The sequence below is a fragment of the Chelonia mydas genome, chromosome 3, assembly GCF_015237465.2.
Source record: "Chelonia mydas isolate rCheMyd1 chromosome 3, rCheMyd1.pri.v2, whole genome shotgun sequence".
Taxonomy (NCBI): domain Eukaryota; kingdom Metazoa; phylum Chordata; order Testudines; family Cheloniidae; genus Chelonia; species Chelonia mydas.
Window position 1 is genome coordinate 184,927,100 of NC_057851.1, and position 12,264 is coordinate 184,939,363.

Genomic DNA, 12,264 nt, shown 5'->3' on the forward strand with positions numbered 1-12,264 from the left:
AAGGAGGTCTCAAGCAGAGTTACACAGGGATCTGTTCTGGGTTCTGGTGTTGTTTAACATCTTTATTAATGACCTGGATGTAGATATAGAGAGCATAGTGGTCAAATCTGCAGATGAGACAAAGCTGGGGGATGGGGATCTGCAAATACTTTGAAGGATAGAGATAAAATTCAAAGGGATCTTGATAAATTGGAGAACAGAGCTATAGACAACAAAATAAAATTCAACAAAGACAAATGTAAGGTGCTACACTTAGGGAAGAAAAATCAAATGCACAAATACAGAATGGGGGGAACTGACTTGGCAGCAGCACTGCTGAGAAGGATCTGGGAGCTGTGGTGGATCCCAGCCTCAACATGAGTCAGCAATGCGATGCTGTTCCAAAAAAAAAGCAAATGCAATTTTTGGTTGCATTAACAGAGGTATAGCATGCAAGTCATGAGAGGTGACAGTACCGCTCTGCTTAGCATGGGTTAGGCCTCAGATAGAGTATTGTGTCCAAATTTGGTCACCAATGCATAGAAAGGATGTAGAGAAACTGGAAGGATCCAAAGTTGAGTGACAAAGATGATGAAAGGGATGGAATGCAAGCCATATGAGTAAAGGCTGAAGGAACTGGGTATGTTTATGTTAGAATAGAGGAGATTAAGGGGGGATCTGATACTTAAAAGGCTGCCATTAAAACGATGAGGAAAAGTTGCTCTCTTCTGCAGGACAAGAGGGCAGGACAAGAGGCAATGGCTTCTAATTTCAGCACAGCCGATTTAGATTAAATCTCAGGAAAAACTTCCTAATTGTAAGAACAGTAGGCCAATGGAACAGACTGCCTATGGAGGTCATGGAAGCTCCTTCACTGGAGGTTTTTAAAGGGAGACTGGATAGCCATCTGTCTTGGTTTAGACACAACAAATCCTGTATCTTGGCAAGGAGTTAGACTAGATGACCGTCACGGTCCCTTCTAACCCTATGATTCTATGACTCTATGAAGAGAAACCCCAATAAATACCCAAACCTGTTTGTTAATTTTGCTAGGTGATCATGCCCAACAGTGATGGGAGCATAAATACACTATGCAGAAAGTTAGAGATATAGCAGATGGTTACCACTAATTGTTTAATCAATGTTGCCTTTTGCCTAATTAACGTTACTGCCTCAAATGCTGAAGTAAAGTTAAGGCTTGCAATCACAATAGTAAAGGTTTCAAAGATACCGAGTGACAAGCCTGATTAATGTTGTTCCTTTAAATGCCATGGTAAAGTTAATTACTTGCAAAGAGCAATAATAAAACTATTAAAGTAGGAGTGAGATCTTAGTGATTATCATCATTACTCTGACCCGCTCGCCCTGTTGACCACATATAGCAATTCTGAGCATACTTTTCACTAGAATAAAGAGTAGCTATAAATAAGATGACACTTAATACACAGAGATCCTTCTCAAAATAACCTAGAGCAAGGGAAAAGCCAGGATGGGGTGAAATGCTACATTACCTTGCATTAAATCTGAAACACAGAGGACCATAAAAATGCAACACCAAACATTCCCAAGGAGGACACCCCACAGGCATATTACCTTCTAGAGGGAGAAGGGATTGTGGCACACTGAGAACTGTGTTGGAACTGCCAGCTATCATTTGAAGAGTGGGGGAGGGGTTCCCTCATCCTGCTTGAGGGCTAGAGACTCTGCAGTGAAGGGTCAGGGAGCAGCAGTCATTCTGCAGCCAGCCACCCTATAGCGCAGCGGGGTGAGTTGTGCCTCTCTGGTTTTTGAAGTAGCCTGCTTTGTCTCCCTTTGGTTTTGGTTCTTGTGTCTTATTGTTCTGAATTCTATGAAATGCAGTAGTGTTGCAATGCACTATTTAGGTTTTTATCTCACTTTTCTGGATGCATGCTGTGAACGTACCAGGGATCACAATGAACATCTAGTCTGACCTCTTGTATAACTACAAGCCATAAAACTTCACATAGTAACTTCATATTAGTTATATTTGTCTGAATCCAGATGACTTTCGACAGCCATTCACTAATCTCCATCAGACTCTGCCTGCATGATCCCAGCCAAACACGCAAGCATTTTGCCTCTCCTGTTTATTGAGGATTATCATCTCTTATTTATGATTTCTGTCCATGATTCAGCTTCTGTGGCACCCACACTAGATTTTGTGTTAAAGCTGTCTGAGGAAAAAAGATCTCTGACACAAATACCCTGGAGAAGAAATACATAATACACAGTGTTTTCATCTCAAGATGAAAGCAGTGTTGTGGAGGCGAGAACTGCTGCCAGCAATACAAATTCAGATATTTCAATTAATACTGATAAGAAGACACAGGGAACTTGAGTGATACTTCCCCAGTTCATTCATTCAAAGGGTGACTAGTGGATACCTCAGGGTGGGTGTGTGTGTGCGGGAGGGGGGAGAGGTGGGCTTTGTAAAAACTACATTGCTTTCCTTCTTTGGTTGAGGGCAAATCCAGGACAGATCGCTATTGATCATAAAATTGTTGCCATCTTACAGCTGGTCAAAGGCCTGAGTGGAATGAGCTGGACAGAGGCCCACATTATAAAAACCACCATCACAAATGGACCTTTGCTGGAAGTGCCAGAGTAAAGGGCAAGAATTAAATCATAGAATAATAGAAGATTAGGGTTGGAAGAGACCTCAGGAGGTCATCTAGTTCAACCGCCTGCTCAAAGCAGGACCAACACCCAACTAAATCATCCCAGACAGGGCTTTGTCAAGCAGGGCCTTAAAATCCTCTAAGGATGGAGATTCCACCACCTCCCTAGGTAACCCATTCTTGAGCTTCACCACCCTCCTAGTGAAATAGTTTTTCCTAATATCCAACCTAGACCGCCCCCACTGCAACTTGAGACAATTGCTTCTTGTTCTGTCATCTGCCACCACTGAGAACAGCCGAGCTCCATCCTCTTTGGAACGCCCCTTCAGGTAGTTGCTATCAAATCCCCCCTTACTCTTCTCTTCTGCAGACTAAATAAGCCCAGTTCCCTCAGCCTCTCCTCATAAGTCATGTGCCCCAGCCCCCTAATCATTTTTATTGCCCTCTGCTGGACTCTCTCCAATTTGTTCACATCCTTTCTGTAGTGGGGGCCCAAAACTGGATGCAATACTCCAGATGTGGCTTCACCAGTGCTGAATAGAGGGGAATAATCACTTCCCTTGATCTGCTGGCAATGCTCCTACTAATGCAGCCCAATATGCTGTTAGCCTTCTTGGCAACAAGGGCACATATCCAGCTTCTCATTCATTGTAATTCCCAGGTCCTTTTCTGTAGAACTGCCACTTAGACAGTCGGTCTCCAGCCTGTAGCAATGCATGGGATTGTTCCATCCTAAGTGCAGGATCTCTGCACTTGTCCTTGTTGAACCTCATCAGATTTCTTTTAGCGCAATCCACCAATATGTCTAGGTCACTCTGGACCTTATATGTACCCTCCAGCATATCTACCTCTCCCCCGGAGCTTAGTGTTATCCACGAACTTGTGGAGGGTGCAATCCATCTCATCATCCAGGTCATTAATGAAGATGTTGAACATAACTCGCCCCAGGACTGACCCCTGAGGCACTTTGCTTGATACTGGTGGCCAACTAGACATCGAGCCGTTGATCACTACCCGTTGAGCCCGACGATCTAGCCAACTTTCTATCCACCTTATAGTCCATTCATCCAGCCCATACTTCTTTAACTTGCTGGCAAGAATACTGTGGGAGACCATATCAGAAGCTTTGCTAAAATCAAGATATATCACGGCCACCACTTTCCCCATATCCACAGAGCCAGTTTCTCATCATAGAAGGAAGCAGGTTGGTCAGGCATGACTTACCCTTGGTGAATCCATGTTGACTGTTCCTGATCACCTTCCTCTCCTCCAAGTGCTTCAATATGGATTCCTTGAGGACCTGCTCCATGATTTTTCCAGGGACTGAGGTGAGGCTGAGTGGTCTGTAGTTCCCCAGATTCTCCTTCTTTCCTTTTTAAAAGATGGGCACTATATTTTCCTTTTTCCAATTGTCCAGGACCTCCCCCTATTGCCATGAGTTTTAAAAGATAATGGCCAAGGGCTCTCCAATCACATCAGCCAACTGCCTCAGCACACTTGGATACATTACAGCCGGCCTCATGGACTTGTGCATATCCAGCTTTTCTAAATAGTTGTTAACCTGTTCTTTCACCACTGAGGGCTGCTCACCTCCTCCCCATACTGTGCTGCCCAGTGCAGCAGTGTGGGAGCTGACCTTGTCTGTGAAGACGGAGGCAAAAAAAGCATTGAGTACTTCAGCTTTTTCCATATCATCTGTCACTAGGGTGCCTCACCCATTCAGTAAGGGTCCGACAATTTCCCTGACCTTCTTCTTGTTGCTAACATACCTGTAGAAACCCTTCTTGTTACCCTTCACATCCCTTGCTAGCTGCAACTCCAATTGTGTTTTGGCCTTCCTGATTACACCCCTGCATGCTTGAGCAATATTTTTATACTCCTCCCTAGTCATCTGTCCAAGTTTCCACTTCTTGTAAGCTTCCCTTTTGTGTTTAAGAGAAGATTTCTCTGTTAAGCCAAGCTGGACACCTGCCATATTTGCTCTTCTTTCTGCACATTGGGATGATTTGTTCCTGCACCCTCGATAAGGCTTTTTTGAAAATCAGCCAGCTCTGCTGGACCCCTTTCCCCCTCATATTAGCTTCCCAGGGGATTCTGCCCATTAGGTCCCTGAGGGAGTCAAAGTCTGCTTTTCTGAAGTCCAGGGTCTGTATTCTACTGCTCTCCTTTCTTCCTTTTGTCAGGATCCTGAACTCAACCATTTCATGGTCACTGCTGCCCAGGTTGCCAACCACTTCTACTTCCCCTACCAATTCTTCCCTGTTTGTGAGCAGCAGGTCAAGAGGAGCACAGCCCCTAGTTGGCACACAGTAACTCTTAAGGCTCCAGAACAGGACTGAGGCATGTCGGCAGCATACTGTGGGGAAAGCTTAGCCCTGCTGCAGTGCCCATTTTGTGGATCAAAAGAGCTCTGTCTCTCATACTGTCAAACCTGGTACCTGCCCTAAGCACTACAAACAAGAGTTAAAGGATGAACAGCGAGAAGCTGATTTTACACTATTTGCATCAGTGCACAGTTGCGCCCATGTATATAACAGCAGGAACGAGCCCAAAGATAGTCCGTACATTTCCTTTATTCTGATTCATAACTAGCCATCGTTTCTTAACTGTCAAATGAAAAGGCACACAAGTAGGGAAATCTATATTCTTCAGATAAATGTGAAGTTGTACCATATTCTGCTGTTTAAAGAACTTTTTCCATTGATAGCATTATAGAACTTGAATTTATCTCCTTTGTTTCCTGGTGGAAAAGAATGAGTATTTTTAATGAACACTTTATTATCTATATAATTTTAGTATAGACCATAAAATTCAAAGGCAATCCAAGTTACTTAGATTTGATTCACTCAGCACTATGTCAGCATCAATTCTAATGCAGGCAAAGAGTCCACACACTTACAGAAGGGGACAGGCAGCATGCGCAAGACACTAGCAACACATGCTCTGTTTGGAGGCCATTGTCTTACTGATGCCACTTTGAATGTCAGGAACTAGCCAGGATGAGCTAAAGAACATGCTGATTTAGCCTATTCATCTTCCATGCAGCTTGAACATGCTATAGATTCCCCCAAAGCGACTTAAAGTTGCCTAACCCATGCAGAACTCCAGGGAGTGAGGTAGGGCCAACACCATTTGCCCTTTCCCATGGTTGAATCCCTCCTGGGCTGCAGTCCTATGTGTGTAGCTGTATCACTAAGAATGGATCAGAATAAATTAGAGCCACCCAGAAACCTTCCAAACTTCCAGTCCTGAACTCAGCAGCTTTCTGATATTTCTGAAGCAATTACACACTCTGTGTGTGCACGCACACACATGTGCATGTGCACACATCTGTGTCTGAGGGTGGAATTCCCTATTATTGTAATAGGAATTCCCTATTATTATTCATTTGGGGCACCTCTGCTCTTCTCCTGGTCTCCAGAACGCCAGAGAAAACCTGTCCACACAGGATTTTAGACCAAAATTTAACAATCTCAGCCTGTTCTTCTGAGATTTCCAACCAAATTTTGCAGTCTCAAGTGGGCTGAGAAAGCTTCAGACAAACATCCCACTCAGTTGGTTCTTAAACACGTAAGCAGGGTCTAGTGATGAAGTGGGAGAAAAGGACTTCAAGAGCAGACCATATCTGAAGGGACACACCTACTCTGCCTAAGAGTTCAGCAGGTAGAACTGCTTTTCCCAAGTGATCAGTTGTGGCTGTTTTGAGTTAAAGTACATGTTGTATTGAATGCAGGGATAATGATGTTGCTACCCTTATTGTCTGAGAAAAGGGCAGCAGAACGATCCTTAGCATGCCCTGTTTGAGGGGGTCACCCTAAGCTGAACCTCGCTAGCTAAGCAAGGGGTGCAGATGCCAAACCCCAGGAAAAGTCAGAGTGCGGGGGTACAGGAGTTCCTACCTGGTGGTGTGGACTCTGCTTAAAGAGTCCTAGACACCATTTGACACCTCCAACCTGACCTTCCTGCTCTCTTCCTCTCCCCTCCCTTCCAGTGTTTAAAGCTGAGCGGTCTCAATGGAGAAAGTAATCACTACAGCTGAAATCAGTGATGAGCAGGTCTCGGGGCTAAGCCTCAGACCTGGGGTGGGGACAGGGTTGCAGTGACAGACAGCAGAGAGGCAGCAGCAGCAGCAGCGAGATTTCCCATGACCCAGTGAAATCACTAGGAGCTGGGCTAAGTGGTGGAACCTCAGGCCGTGGCATTGCGCAGCGAGCAGCAGAGCTGAGCAGCGGCAAAGTGGCAGCAAGAGCCAGCAGTGGCGGAGAGAGCAGCAGCAGCAGCAGCGAGCCAGTTGCGGAGGCGGTGGCAGCAGCAGAGGCATTGCTTGACACCCGCCCCCCCGCCCCCTTTTCCAGGGATGGGAGGTGAACCCATACGAATGCATCTCTGAACGCTGGGTCTTCACTGACCAAGGACAGCCAGCTGTGGATGGGGTGCAATGGAGGGAAAGGTGAGTGGCGTGTTAAAGGGACGTTCGTTCATTGGACTTTCACTCCGTAAGGTGGGAAACTGAGGCAGATGGCACTGTCCAGTGTACTGTGGGGTGGGTGTTTGCTTATGGTTACATGCTTTTGAATCCTGGTTGTGGTGTTTTCCCAAATTAATGCTGGGTTCCCTTTCCCTTTTAATAAACGTTTTATTTTGTTTTACCCAGACTTAGTCCTTGCAAGAGGGGACTCTTAAGAGGCACCCGGAGGGGGAGGTTATCTTTCCCAGATTACGGGGTGAGGGCTTGAGCCAGTTCTGGTTTGTACGGTTAAAAGGAACCCTTAGATACTGAACCTGGCGGAAGGGTTACAAACAAACTACATCTGAACTGCTCCAGCGTTCCTTTGCACAAATTGCTTTTCTATGCTTCGTTTCAAGGAGGTTTCTTTCTCAGTAACTCTGAGGAGAAAGACTGGACCTGAAGCTTTCCTCAGACCATTGGAGGTTTTTATGAGAGTTAAATGGCCAGCGTGGGGGAGGATGGAAAGCACTGTTAGGCTGGTGTAGATGAGATTAAATCTGGGGCTGCCCTGAATGCTAATGCATTGTCCACCAACAGCTGACCCTTGCTGCCCAGCCAAGTGCTGAGTCGTGATTACATTAATCCATCTGGATCTCCTGCTGGCAGTAAGCAGAGCAGCATGACACCAGCGATCAATGATGCGAGCAGTTTAAGCACCAATGGCTGATTTAGGCAGTAGAGATTTTCTTCTACATTGGGACACTAAGGGCCAGATCCTCATCTGGTGTAAATCAGCATAGTTCCATTGAAGTTACTGTCATTAACATCCACGGAGCTATGCTGACTTACACCAGCTGAACACCTGGCCCTAACTATCCTGAGCAGCCCAGACTAAAGGCATTTTCAAAAATCTGAAACTTGAAACCAGCGCATAAATTAATCACAAGGTTACACCCTAATCATACCATGGGCTAGATTGTGCCTTATAGCCCTGGCCTAACGGAGGTGATTCAGGCACGGTCTCCCAGAGCACCCCAGTGTGTACAGGATTCACCATCACCAGGCTGCCCTGATCCACTCCATTGGCCACTGCAAAGGGTTTCAGGACACGCTGCCAGTGAAGGATGTAGGGCTGATCTAATGTATGAAGACTGTGTTTGAGCTGGTTATTGGGATAGTTACTGTATGGCTACAGTGGCCTATTAGGATGTTTACCATATGCATATGTTGGATTAGCTGAATAGAAGAGCTGCTGGGAAACAAGCAGGAAGACAATACAATAGCTTCATAATCAACCTTCTGTAACACAGGAAGGATCCTTGGGTGACACTGCCTGAGCTATTCGCGGGGAAGATGCAACTTCTAGGCTCCAGCCAAAGTTCCAGAGTTGGTTTGCCAAGACTGGGGACAGATCAAAAGAACTGTAACAGGTAGAAATTCAGCCAAAGGATGGGGGCAGCTGTCAGCGAGTTGTTCGCAGGGGAACAGACTGGCACTCGCAGACAGGGTTTGAAAAGTTGGACCTTTCTAAGCTTCCAGTGGAGTGGTAAACCTTAGGTAAGACAGACATCCACATAAACTTTGTATTGTTTAAAAAAAGGTTTTCTCTTATGTTATACTTTATTCCTGCTGTTAAGATTAAGATTGGTCTAAGAAAGCTGTCCAGTCACCTTGAGAATTAGTCTGAAATCAAGAAAATGAAATAATTAAAGACCAGTGCAAAGTACTACACTTAGGAAGGAAAAAATCAAATGCACAACTACAGAATGGGGAATAGCTGGTAGTACTGCTGAAAAAGATATGGGGGTTATAGTGGATCACAAATTGAATATGAGTCATCAATGTGATGCAGTTGCTAAAAAGGCTAATATTCTGGGGTGTATTAACAGGAGTGTTGTGTGTAAGGCACAGGATGTAGCTGTCCCACTCTACTTGGCACTGGTGAGGCCTCAGCTGCAATACTGAGTCAAGTTCTCAGCACCACCCTTTAGGAAAGATGTGGACAAAGTGGAAAGACTCCAGAAAAGAGCAACAAAAATGATTAAAGGTTTAGAAAACCTGACCTATGAGGGAAGGTTACAAAAATTGGGCATGTTTAGTCTTGAAAGAAGAAGACTGAGGGGGACAAGCTATCAGTCTTCAAATATGTTAAGGGCTGTTATAAAGAGGGCTGTGATCAATTGTTCTCCATGTCCACTGGAGGTTGGACAAGAAGTAACGGGCTTCATCTGCAACAAGGGAGATTTTAAGTTAGATACTAGGAAAATCTTTCCACCTATAAAAGTAGTTAAGTTCTGAAACAGGCTTCCAAGGGAGGTTGTGGAATCCCTATCACTGGTGTTTTTTTTAAGAACAGGTTGGACAAACACCTGTCAGGAATGGTCTAGGTTTACTTGGTCCCGCCTCAGCACAGGGGGCTGGACTTGATGACTTCTCAAGGTCAACTCCAGCCCTACATTTCTATGATTCTATAATTAACCATTGGTCACAAGCTCCTGAAGGGAAAAACTGCAGCTATGTGATGGACCTGTGTAGCAATCATGATTAGTACACAAGGTATTGTAGTCCTGGACCCAGTCAGAGCAGGAGAATTGCATGATTCCAACCAAGAGAGTAGAAAGCACGAGGCTTTCATTTGTGTGGGGTGTACTCAGAAAGATCAGAGGAGGAGTCAGAGGTGTAGCTAGCCCTGTAACAGTGAGATTCCTTTTGGGGGTAACTAGCATGCAGGGCTGATTTATATTATGGTCGCGCCCAAAAGGCCCAATCAGTCTTGCCACCCCCCTATGCTGGGTGCTGTACAAACACAGAAAGAGGCAATCCCTGCCCTGGAGGGTCCACTCTCTGAAGAATGGGAGTACTAGTAGCACCTTAGAGACTAACCAATTTATTTGAGCATAAGCTTTCATGAGCTACAGCTCACTTCATCGGATGCATGCAGTGGAAAATACAGTGAGGAGATTTCTGTGTGTATATAAATCTCCTCACTGTATTTTCCACTGAATGCATCCAATGAAGTGAGCTGTAGCTCACGAAAGCTTATGCTCAAAGAAATTGGTTAGTCTCTAAGGTGCCACTAGTACTCCTTTTCTTTTTGCGAATACAGACTAACACGGCTGCTACTCTGAAACCTGTCTGAAGAATGTGGCCCTACTGTGGGGAGAGAGATGTTAAGGCCTACACTGTGCCCTACCCCTACACAGGTGTACAAAATAGCCTCCCCCACTTGCACACCTATGCAGGGGCCAAGCACAGCTGCAGTTGTTGGCACAAGAAGGAGACTAGTGCTCCTAAAAATTAGTTATCCCAAGAGAATGGGGAGGAGGCAGGCATGACTCCATCCATCCTCTTCTGCACTAGCCAGCACTACTCTCCAGCCATGGTGGAGAATGCAAACTGCCCCCCCTTAAGAGGCAACACACTCATAGCCACACTCAGCCATTTTGCACAGCTCTGTGAAACAGTTTGAACTCACTCCCAACATGACTAACTCCCGTCACTATGATTGCCTCACTCTGCAGGATTAGCCAAGGGATTAGCAGGAAGGTTGGTGAGACTGGTTTTTGGGACACAACCGACATTTAACAGCCTTATTTTACAGAGAAAGTAGGTAAGTGTGAGGGGAGAGGAATGGCCAGCGACAGTGTCAAGGCTGATTCCCCGCTCTGGCACTTGGAGTGCAGAAGGTGGGGGCCCGCAAGGACTCTAAAAATTAATACTTGCCACTCCAGGCTTCTATTAAACGCCCAAGGTTACAGCTTCTCTCTGACCTTCGATTGGTAGATGCTGCCACCACCCAAATGCAGAACCCCTTTGAGAGCCCAGGAAGGCGCACTTGGGAATTTCTTCCTGTGGGGTACCCTCAAGTCCTTCCACTCCCACCTCCGGGGAAGAGCTGAGAAAGAAAAAAAAGGAAATCAGCTGTTGCCACCAGCTAATTAAACAACATGCGCACAAACCTCTTAAGACACAAAAATCCAATTCTGTTCTTAAAAAAGGTACATTTTTTTAATTAAAAAAAAAAGAAAATACATCTGGGAACTCAAGCTATTGCTAGATTTTTTTTTAAAAAGAGCAACTACAAGGATTAAGCAGCAAGAATAACTTTCTTGAGGTCCAGCTTAAAGGTTACAAGCAAAACAAAAGCATTTGGGGTTAGCACAGAGGAGTCCACAAGCCATAAAGAAATAAAAGAGAGAAATCTAATTGCGTTTTCCTAGACATTTCCTGATCTAATTACATATCTGGGTTTTAGATGAGTAGTTTCAAGGTATGATACTGATGACTTTTCATACCTGGCCCAAGCTTCTTACAACATAACTTTGTCATTTCCGTCTCTCCCAGAGAACAACCACACACAGACAAAAGGGGAGTTGTTTTTCAATTTTAAAAAGTTCGAGCCTTCCCGTTGGCTCTTTTGACCAGGTGTCCACTCACTTCCTTTTAGCTATGCATAGCAGAGAGACTTTTTAATCCTCTACACGTAGAGCAATTAGAGAACAGCTACTAAGAGGGATTGTATAGCTACTGGCTGGCTGGGGGTCCATAAAAGGGAGCTATCCCCCACCCCCCTTCATTTATCACAGACAGGAAAATACCTATCAAATCGAAAACTAAGATGGTAGTTAGGCCTGCACTTTTCTCTGGCTTCAACTGCTGGTCCCTGAGGAAGAGACAGGAGCAGATCTTGAATGAAATAGAAATGAAATGTTAGGAAGGATGCTTGAAATCAATGGCAAAACTCCTATTGACTTCAGTGGGAACAGGATCTCATCCCTGGTGTCTTCCTCAAAATCAAGTGAGTGGTACTCCTGGTTTCTATGGACCTGAAAGGCCTGCCCATTAATGGCCTGAAGCAATGACCATTGGAAATAATGGAAAGACTCCCAGTGATTTCAGTAAGATTTGGATAATGTCCCACTCAGAATCTTGTCTGAAAGTCACCAGTGCTGTGTTAGGATACGATTATATTGAAATGCCTAGAACATCTTCACTGTAAATTAACAGCATCCAAAGCAAATGTGTGTGCAATCAAACTGTCAGCTCCCTACAGACCTTTTTAGTTCCTTTGTTTCATGAAAGAATGATAACAAATTTAATAGAATCAAAAGCTATTGTACACTTGTTTGTTGCTTTATGCACACGAGATTTGTGGCAGCTATTTATCTAGACAGCTAATTGCTAATGATGACAAAT